The following is an 8817-nucleotide window of genomic DNA, read 5'->3' as shown; positions in this document are numbered from 1 at the left end:
GAATCATAGGGGAAATTATTTTGTCGTATGCAATGAAAGGACCCATGTGCAATAACTCAACACATGCACAAACGAAAATTTCCCTTTCTTTTTTGAGCTATGAGGACTTTGGCTTCCCCACTTGCAATGCTTTTCCTTTTTGAATTTGTACTGATGTGGAATCATGGGCAAAATTAGGTAATAGCTCTATAAAGACATGGGAATTAGCAGCAAACCAGGCAAAAATAATTCTTACTCTTCTTATGTGCATATCACTGGCGCTTAAGAAAACATACGTGGAAAAGCCCTGTTTGGCCAAGGAGGCATAGATTTGTGGCTATTAGGAGTCTATCTATAAAACACAGGGTCTTTATAGCTGAAGACCTTTAAGCAACAGTCAGGGAACGCCAGAAAGTAGCAACTAGACCTTGGATCTCCTCCACATGAGGTTATTAGGGTCTGGAGAAGGAGCTTTAACTCCTCCTTCATGTATAACACCGTTACTAGTAGACACAAGACACATAAAGACTCTTTGTCTATGAAAGGAGTCCCATGCAGAAAGTCTTATATCATAATCATGGAAAACTTTTTTTAAACAAGTGAAAACATTTGTTTTTAACCATGATTAAATGCCTGACAAATCAGGATCTTTACAGAGAACAGAATGAGCTAAGTGCAAAAACAGCTTTCTACTCTTGCTCCCAAAAATAAAGCCCAAATGCCTAGGAGGGATGAGAGCACAGGGCAGTCCTGAGCCAGGAAGCTCGAGATGTCTTTCAGGTCTATGTAGCAATTCCGATGTAAAGACCTAAAAATAGCGCAAGACGGCTCTTCCCTTTAGAAACTGTAATGACCAAAATTATCCATCCAGTGTCATTTGCATCAAATCCACTGGCTGCATTACTCTTTTTTTGTTTGTTTTATTTTATATTTTATTTTATTATTATTATTTTTATCTTCTGTTTATTAAGGCTAAACCCCAAGCAGGCTAAAGTAACCACTTTAGTTTGCATTGGGTTTCTGTTTTGGTTTGTTGTCTAAAGAGTACATTTTCAGTGTTAGAATGAAGAGTTACATCAAGAAGCAAACACTTATGCTAAATGTGGATAGTAAGACCAAAGCTATTCTGAACATATGCTACATTTTTTTCTGTTGTGATTCTTGGTCACATTAATTAAGTGGACTAAATCTCTCATTTCATTGCCTCTTTAGTGTGTTTGATGCAAGGAAACCTTCAATTATGACTTCCTGTTGTTGTTTGGGTACCAGGGCTCTGGCTTTCACAGTATCTTTCATGCTACTGGAGTTAATGGGCCTATATTTAATGACTTGTTAAGTTTGTTTTGTTGTTCAATGGATATTATATACCAATTAGTCATAAAAATGGTACATGAAATATATTTTGCCTATAAGCCAAAAACTTTTCTGTGAACTGAACATGAGAATTTATTGGGCAGATCTATTAAAATTATGAAAACATATATTGATACTGAAGCTCTTCATATTTTGTTCTGAACCACACAGATTTTGTTTTGAGTTAGAACCCCACTATCTAGCTCAAGTCAGCCCTGAACTTAAAACTATCCTTTTGCCTCAGCCTCCTAAGACCTGGCATTGCACACGAAAGCCACCTTCCCCCCGCCCCCCTCTCCGAGACAGGGTTTCTCTGTGTAGCCCTGGCTGTCTTGGAACTCACTTTGTAGACCAGGCTGGTCTTGAACTCAGAAATCTGCCTGCCTTGCCTTCTAAGCGCTAAGATTAAAGGTGTGCACCACCACTGCCCAGCAAGCCACCATATCTTGTCAAACTCTAAGACTTTCATGTAGGAGTTAGACACTGTAGAGTGGTTGAAGGAAGAACACATCTTCCTTGAAGGCCATGGGTGGGACACAATTTGTTTTATCATTGCTGGAGTTTCCCATATAAAACTTCCATTCAAATATTTGTTGAACCTATACCCCGTATGGCTATGTTTTACCAATGACCCCTCCCCCCCAGGAAGGCAGCACCTAGGAGGAGTCACACACAGCTCCTTGGTTCATAAACGACACATTTTGTACATCACCAACATCTGCCCCAGCCCCTTTGAAATTACTCACAGACATGATGAGCTCATAGTTATTTCAACAAATTTGGAGGATATCAGCTTGTCGCAAGCTTAAACAGTTGACTAAGTCATACATGAGAAAAGATCCCCAGGAACCAAGATGTTATTTTATTTTTCAACTATACTAAAAAATAACAAAACACTATAATGGCGAAACTACTGTTTTTCAAGAATCAGGAGGAGGAGAAAAAATGATGGCTTCAGAAAGAGGAACCGTATCTGAACCTGCATTAAGAGGCCCAATGTTTTTGCTGAAATGAAGAGTTGCTGCAATTAAGAGGACCACTGGTGACCCCAGTGAGACCTCAGCATCTTTCTTTGTAAAGTTATGAAATCTCCAAATAGATGACAACATTTACATCTTGGTGAAGCAATCTAAACTTCTGTCTTCCATCTTCTGCTCTGGTTGGAACTGTTCCAGAGATGGTTGCCTGAGACAGAACTGATGGTGAGCAAACAGAAACAGATACACACCTCATAAAAGGAATTGGGGTTCCTGACCTATATGTTTCTTAAAGTGGATTCTACTTTACCTTGTTAAAAGTATAATATCAGAAGTCATAAATTATTTAATGGGATACTTTGAGATAAATATTATTCTCAATATCTAATTCTTATGGGTAAATACCTTCTATGTTGATTCTAAAATACATAAGTAATTTATGACAATTACTTCACCAGTACCCAGATTTAATTTTATTTTTTATATTATGTACCTGCTATGTATGTACATTTACATACTACTATACATGTGGTCTTAGACTAATTGAGTTAATGCCATATGCATAATCAAATTTATTGGAGTATATGATGGAAACAAAAATGTTGTCTATAGAGAGAAGACACTTTCAAAACCCACCTGGAGCATATATATAGAAAGTAAATGACAAGTTTCTCAATTATTAATTTTGACATATATTACTTTTGTGTGTATATTATTCCTCCTGCATCTACAAAAAACGAATGTATAAAAATTCCCTACGGAGATGTAGGGAACTCATTAGTTGGAAGGAAATAAATAAACAAGTAGCTCTATTCACTACTTTAAAGTGTTTACATCCCACAAGAAGACCTGTTGTTTGAAGGCCAACCTTGTTCCTAAATCCAGAAACAGGAAATACTAACGTGCCCTTGCATGTTAGAGTGGTCGGTCTGGCAGGAAAGCAGATAGAATTGTGAGTTTTACAAAAAGACATTGACTTCCCTCTCCTCCTCCACCTCTCAGCCTCACCCCCTTTCATCCAAGGCCACTACATGCTGAACAAGCACCAAAAACAACCAATAAATGGAAAGAAACTCACAGGTCACTCCGGGTCGTTATTTTCACATACCTTTGAATAATGAGAGCATCACATGTCAGCTAGAGGAGAACAAAATGTCACATTCTCCAGCTAAAGGTCAGTCTCGGTCATAGGTCACAGAAGGGAGGCCAGGAAATAACCTAAGAGGTTAGGCTGGGTGCACAAAGAAAGGTCACCAAATGTCAATGAAAGCATGCAGCTGTTGGGAGATGAAACAACCGAGTCACTCTTCTGTGCTGACATCGACCAGAAAAAATGTCTCTGCTGCCATTTTCTCTTTCTTTTCTTTTTCTTTTTATTTTCTTTTTAGCTTGCTGTTTTATAAGACAGAGACACCAATGTACCCAACCCCAAATTAGCCTTTTTAAAAAAGCAACAGTTTGGGAGTTAAGTGCGGCAGTTTCCAAAGACTCAAAACTATGCCATTTTTATCTCACATGATCAACACAGCAAAGGGCTGGTAATAGCAAATTTAGATTTCATCTGAGCTCATGTGGTAGCAATGAGGTCTCAGGATAGGTAGGGATCAGTAACTAGTGCTTTCATACCTTTAAGAACTATAGTTACTCCTTTTAAGTAGGAGATCCTCAGATGTCTCTGTCTTTTATAGGCACTAAAGTCATAAATTATCTTGTGTCATACTTGACCTGGCTTTTGGTAGTTTTTGATCTATTTAAAAAAAATCTATTCAAGGAAAGAAAAAGAGTAGATGGACTTATAGTCTCATTTTAAAGGCATTTGAGCAAAACGCTGGTAGACTAAATCTAAGTACCAATCCTGCTTTCAAATCAACCACTCCTTGTTAAATGTCTGTGCTAGCAGGAACCGTGCTTCATGACCATGCTCCTAGGAGTGGCAGTGGTGTCCCTAAGTGAGTACAGTCACCAAGCTCAACAGGAAAGAAGTTCAGGCACCGGAAATTATTCAGACACTTGGCTTATGCCCAGTCCTATAGCAGCTCTGGTTTCCTGGGGTCTGTTTTATACACAACTTGATATGACAGTGGGAACTATTCTCAGACAATGCCAGAAACTTCCACTTCTACCAACATCTCTCTATCCCCATTCAGGAAACCATATTTCACAGCAAGATATCTTCTTTCTCTGGGTTCCCAAAAGTGGCCTCAGTTTATCACACGGGCAGGGCCAGGTTTTATAAATCAATTAAATCATGTTAATGTTGCTGTGTCAATTCTGCATGATATGAAGAGAGAAAGTTACATTTGTACAATAAGAATAATGAGAATACAAAGAACATTAATACATAATTATGCATACATGAATGCGTATATGTTCCTAAGTAGCTTCGTGTGAACTCTATAATCCTCACAGACTCATGACACTGTTACACTAATTGTTTTAGTGTGAATGAGTTAAGTTGTGCATAGAGAACATAACTAGCTTTCTTGTGAAGTTAAGCTTTGGTGTTCCAAGTGACACCAATTACTTGTGAAGTTAAGCTTTGAAGCCATTAGGGCAATTGCAGGCCTGTATTCTTTGCCAAAAAGTCTAGATTTAGCTGTGGGAAGTTTGGGGCATGAGGGTGTGTGAAACTGCATGCTTCTCAGTGTCATTCATGGTCAACAATCTAGTGTGTGGTGGCATCTAGTGACCTCCAGAGCTGAAGTGGATCCAGTCAGCTGCTCTTCTCCAGAAGAATCTGTGAAAGAAATGAAGTAGGGCTGGTACCTCAGACCTGAAACACATTCTGGGACTAAACTAAAGTGGTCTGGCAGTTTGAACCAAGGAAGAGATTGTGCTGATTGGACTGTTTTCTGGACAGCATCTAATTGACATGTGGTGCAGATGAATTTGAAGGTTTTTCTGTCGGTCTTTGACACTATTTTGCAAGTAACAATATTTCCTATTTCATATCAGTTGGTTACAACCTTCCGTTGAGCATAGTCAAATCAGCAAAACTAAAACTAAACTAAAACTAAAACTACTAGTAGTAATAGTAGTAGTAGTAGTAGTAATAATAATAATAATAATAATAATAACAATAGTAATAATAAGTCTGCAGAGAAGAAAACTCTGGAGGAAGAGCAACCCTTGACAGAAAGAGTTTCTGTTCCAAGTGACACCGTCTGTGCTTGTTTGGCAGTTTTGCAGGGACACTGTTAAGTAAAAGCACTTCCTCAGGATGACTTCAGGACTCAGAAGAGGCAAACCTCTGTCCTACCTAATGGGCCTCAGGCATATGGAGCCTGTCAGGAGAACGTCATAAATTGTGCAGAGGGGAAGGGGGCAGCTGAGAGGGACAGCCTCACAAACCCTGTGCACTTAGAAGAAAGAGTTACTTAACACATCGGGAAGTGCATTTAATACATGAAGTCAGCTGCTTCAGCATGCCATACTCCATCTCTCTGGAGGTTGTTGAACTTTCTGTAAAAAGTCATTTTCGTGCTGCTTGCTTTTCTTCTGGAATTTTCTTCACCTCTCCGGTATGAAATGCACGTGTAAGCAGCTGACTGAGAAAGGGCTGAGGTCACAGTTAATAAGGAAAGCTGAAGTTAGAAGGCAGGCTGTCTTTTCTTAACCTGTTGGAGTTGAGGAGACTGTGTGATTTGGGCATGCTGTGGGAGCACTTTTGACACCAGGCCTCTTTTTCTTCTAAAAAAGAAAAAAAAAATCTGTCTCAAATAACTGATGTGTGGGAGGCAGTCAGTGGGGGAAGTGTCCTGTGGCTGGATTACAAAACTGAACTTTCTCGACCCGATCTCCTTCACAGACTGGCCTTTTATCTTTAAAGGTGGCACGGTGAAGAGTCTGCAGAAAATGATCTTCAAAGATTTGCAAGGATCAAATACCACCTTAAAATGTCAGGATGACTGAAGTCACAGGATGTCCAAGCTGGAGAAAAGCAGAGCAGTGTGTGTGTGTGTGTGTGTGTGTGTGTGTGTGTGTGTGTGTGTTGGGTGGGTGGGGCAGAATTAGGCTTTCCATGAAACAGTGGGACAAAAATAAACTTTTAAGCAAGCATATGGAGTATAAAGTCTATCTCTATCTTTGAAGGCATGTGTGTGAACATAGTCCCTCAGGAGTCCTTAGGTTTTAATTTGGGAAAACAACTGGGTCAGTTTATCGTATAAAATAATATCCCTCTAATCTACAATTTTTTACCCTACCCCACGAGGGATTTAATTGAAACTTGGACCATGTATAGTGAGGTTCATCAGATAAGCACGTGCCAGACTTAAGATTTATAACCACCCTACAATGAATGTTGATGCTTTTCTGGAAGACCGCCTCCTTCATCTCTGCATTAAATAAAGCTTAATGTAAGACAGAACAACTCAGAGACTTTTTAAACCAAACCTCATATGACTGAAAATAAGCACAGGAAGAAAGAAAGAGACAGAGAGAGAGAGAGAGAGAGTGAGAGAGAGAGAGAGAGAGAGAGAGAGAGAGAGAGAGGAAGGAAGGAAGAAAGGGGGGAGGGAGGGAAAGAAAGGAAGGGAAAGGAAGGATGGAAGGAAGAAAGGAAGGGAGGAAGGAAGAAAAAAGAAAGAACAAAAGAAGCAAAGAAACAAAGAAAGAAACAAAGAAACAAAGGATTCTGGATGTGACAAGGGTGCCCCATTTTACTTGCTTTGGGATTTGTACAAGCGACAGTTATCTTTCTTGACTCAGTGACAGAAAAAAACAAAAACAAAGCAAATTCTGGTATCTGTAAGCCTGCGTGTTCGGTGCTTTTATGTAAATTAGCTTCAGAACTATTGAAATAATGGCCTCCTGCTATGTAGTAACTAGAATTTTTTTCTTGTCAAGTCATGTTTTTTTTTCCTAGTATCTGAAAATGTGCCAAACTAAATGTCAATGCCTCCATAAGAGAGATTTAGAGTTCCTTTTGGAGCAGATAGAAACCTCTGATGACAAACATTGCTTATCCTGAATGTCCCTCCTGCCTGTGTGCCTTACCTCAGAACAAGGTCAAAGGAGCCACCAGAGAAGAGCTATGATTTGTTTGACTTGACATTCTCCAGTATCTCCCTTTGTCATTCCCATATCATCATTCTTGGTGAGCAGAGCACAAGGCAAGCTTCCTCTTAGGTGTACCTGGCTGCCTGCCCTGCATACCACAACTAGCCTCTGTGAATTTCCCTATTTAAAAATAAAAGTAACAGGGGTAAAAAAGAAAGAAAGAAAGAAAGAGAGAGAGAGAGAGAGAGAGAGAGAGAGAGAGAGAGAGAAGAAAGAAAGAAAGAAAGAAAGAAAGAAAGAAAGAAAGAAAGAAAGAAAGAAAGAAAGAAAGAAAGAAAGAAAGAAAGAAAAGAGCCCATTTGACTCCAATGGTGTTATAGTCAGCATTTTGCAGGGTGAGTTTAGACATATTTTCTCAGGACAGATTATAGCTATGAAACATAGCTAGTTTTCCTCCTCCCTCTTCTCTCTTCCCTTCTCCCTCTTTCTTTCTCATCTTCCTATTCCTCCTTCTCCTCTTCTCCATCTCTTCTTCCTCTTCCTTCTAAAAGAGCTTTTGTCTCATCTTCAAGCCAAACTTTACCAACACACACTGTGACAGACTCCAGCATGGCCTGGTTTGATGTCCTTGTGGCTACCTTTTCTAAGGTAAGTCTTGTGAATGAAGGGACCCAACAAATCCAACATGGGGATGCTTTTGCAGTCAATAAACTTTCAGTGTTACACTTCTCTGAGGACAAATTTCACTCTGTATGCTGAGAACACTGTTCTGTCCACTTACCTCCTGTCTCCGCTCTTCCTTCTTGGCTCCTTCTATTAGAGCATCTGGACCTCCAGATATGTGTGACTCAGTGTGACCTGCTGCCTTCACAACTTCAGGATTTGTTTCTAAAGCTATGAGGACAGGACTGAGTTGGAACTCAGTCACATTGCTTAAAGCGACTCTGCGAATAAACCTAGTCACCCAGTTTTAAGGAAGTCAGGCTTCTCGGACAAGACAAGAGGGAAATGAACTATTTTAAACCCAAGTTCTGAAAATGGCCACTTCTCATTCCAAAGTAGGGAAGCTGAAAAAGAGAGTCATGGGGAAGAAAAGGACTAATCTCCCCATAACCTCTCCATTAAAGCAAGGGGAAGATCTTGGGTAATGACGTTCAACTTGTCTATGTAGTGCTCCTATGAGATCCCTTGACAATTGAGAGGGGTTCGAAAGGTGTAAGGGACAATGTCTTAATGCAGATCTGTAACTAATTCTTCTCGCATTTCTCCTCCTTTTCTTGTTTCACTGCTAGTTCTGATGATTGTCTATGAACTACCCTCCCCCACTAAATATAAATGGAGACTGGAGTGCCCACACAACTGAAATTTAAAATGAAAGCAAAATTTAAGTAAAGCTAGCCAAATCCCTTGACTCAAAGAAATGGAATTCACTCTTTGTAAGCTTTAAATGAAGAACTCTTAACGGCAACACTCTTGACAGAGTCCTGCGTACAGTTTCAAGACTTAC

General features: G+C 39.6%; 2 long non-coding RNA genes across 2 annotated transcripts in view; one reads left to right on the top strand and one right to left on the bottom strand.

The window, feature by feature from the left end:
* Window positions 1-2180: 2180 nt before the first annotated feature.
* LOC127666146 (uncharacterized) lies at window positions 2181-8228 on the bottom strand. Its single transcript, XR_007973548.1, has 3 exons — window positions 8092-8228; window positions 3418-3540; window positions 2181-2517 (listed from the first exon to the last, which is right to left on the bottom strand). It is a non-coding gene; the product is annotated as an uncharacterized LOC127666146 (long non-coding RNA).
* Window positions 7699-8817, top strand: part of LOC127666147 (uncharacterized) — a 31686-nt gene continuing 30567 nt past the window's right edge. The window contains exon 1 of the long non-coding RNA XR_007973549.1: window positions 7699-7958. This is a non-coding gene — a long non-coding RNA (uncharacterized LOC127666147). The remainder of the gene's footprint in view (window positions 7959-8817) is intronic.

This window comes from Apodemus sylvaticus, chromosome 15, assembly GCF_947179515.1.
Source record: "Apodemus sylvaticus chromosome 15, mApoSyl1.1, whole genome shotgun sequence".
In the NCBI taxonomy this organism is placed as follows: Eukaryota; Metazoa; Chordata; class Mammalia; order Rodentia; family Muridae; genus Apodemus; species Apodemus sylvaticus.
This window is presented reverse-complemented; position numbering and strand designations above follow the sequence as displayed.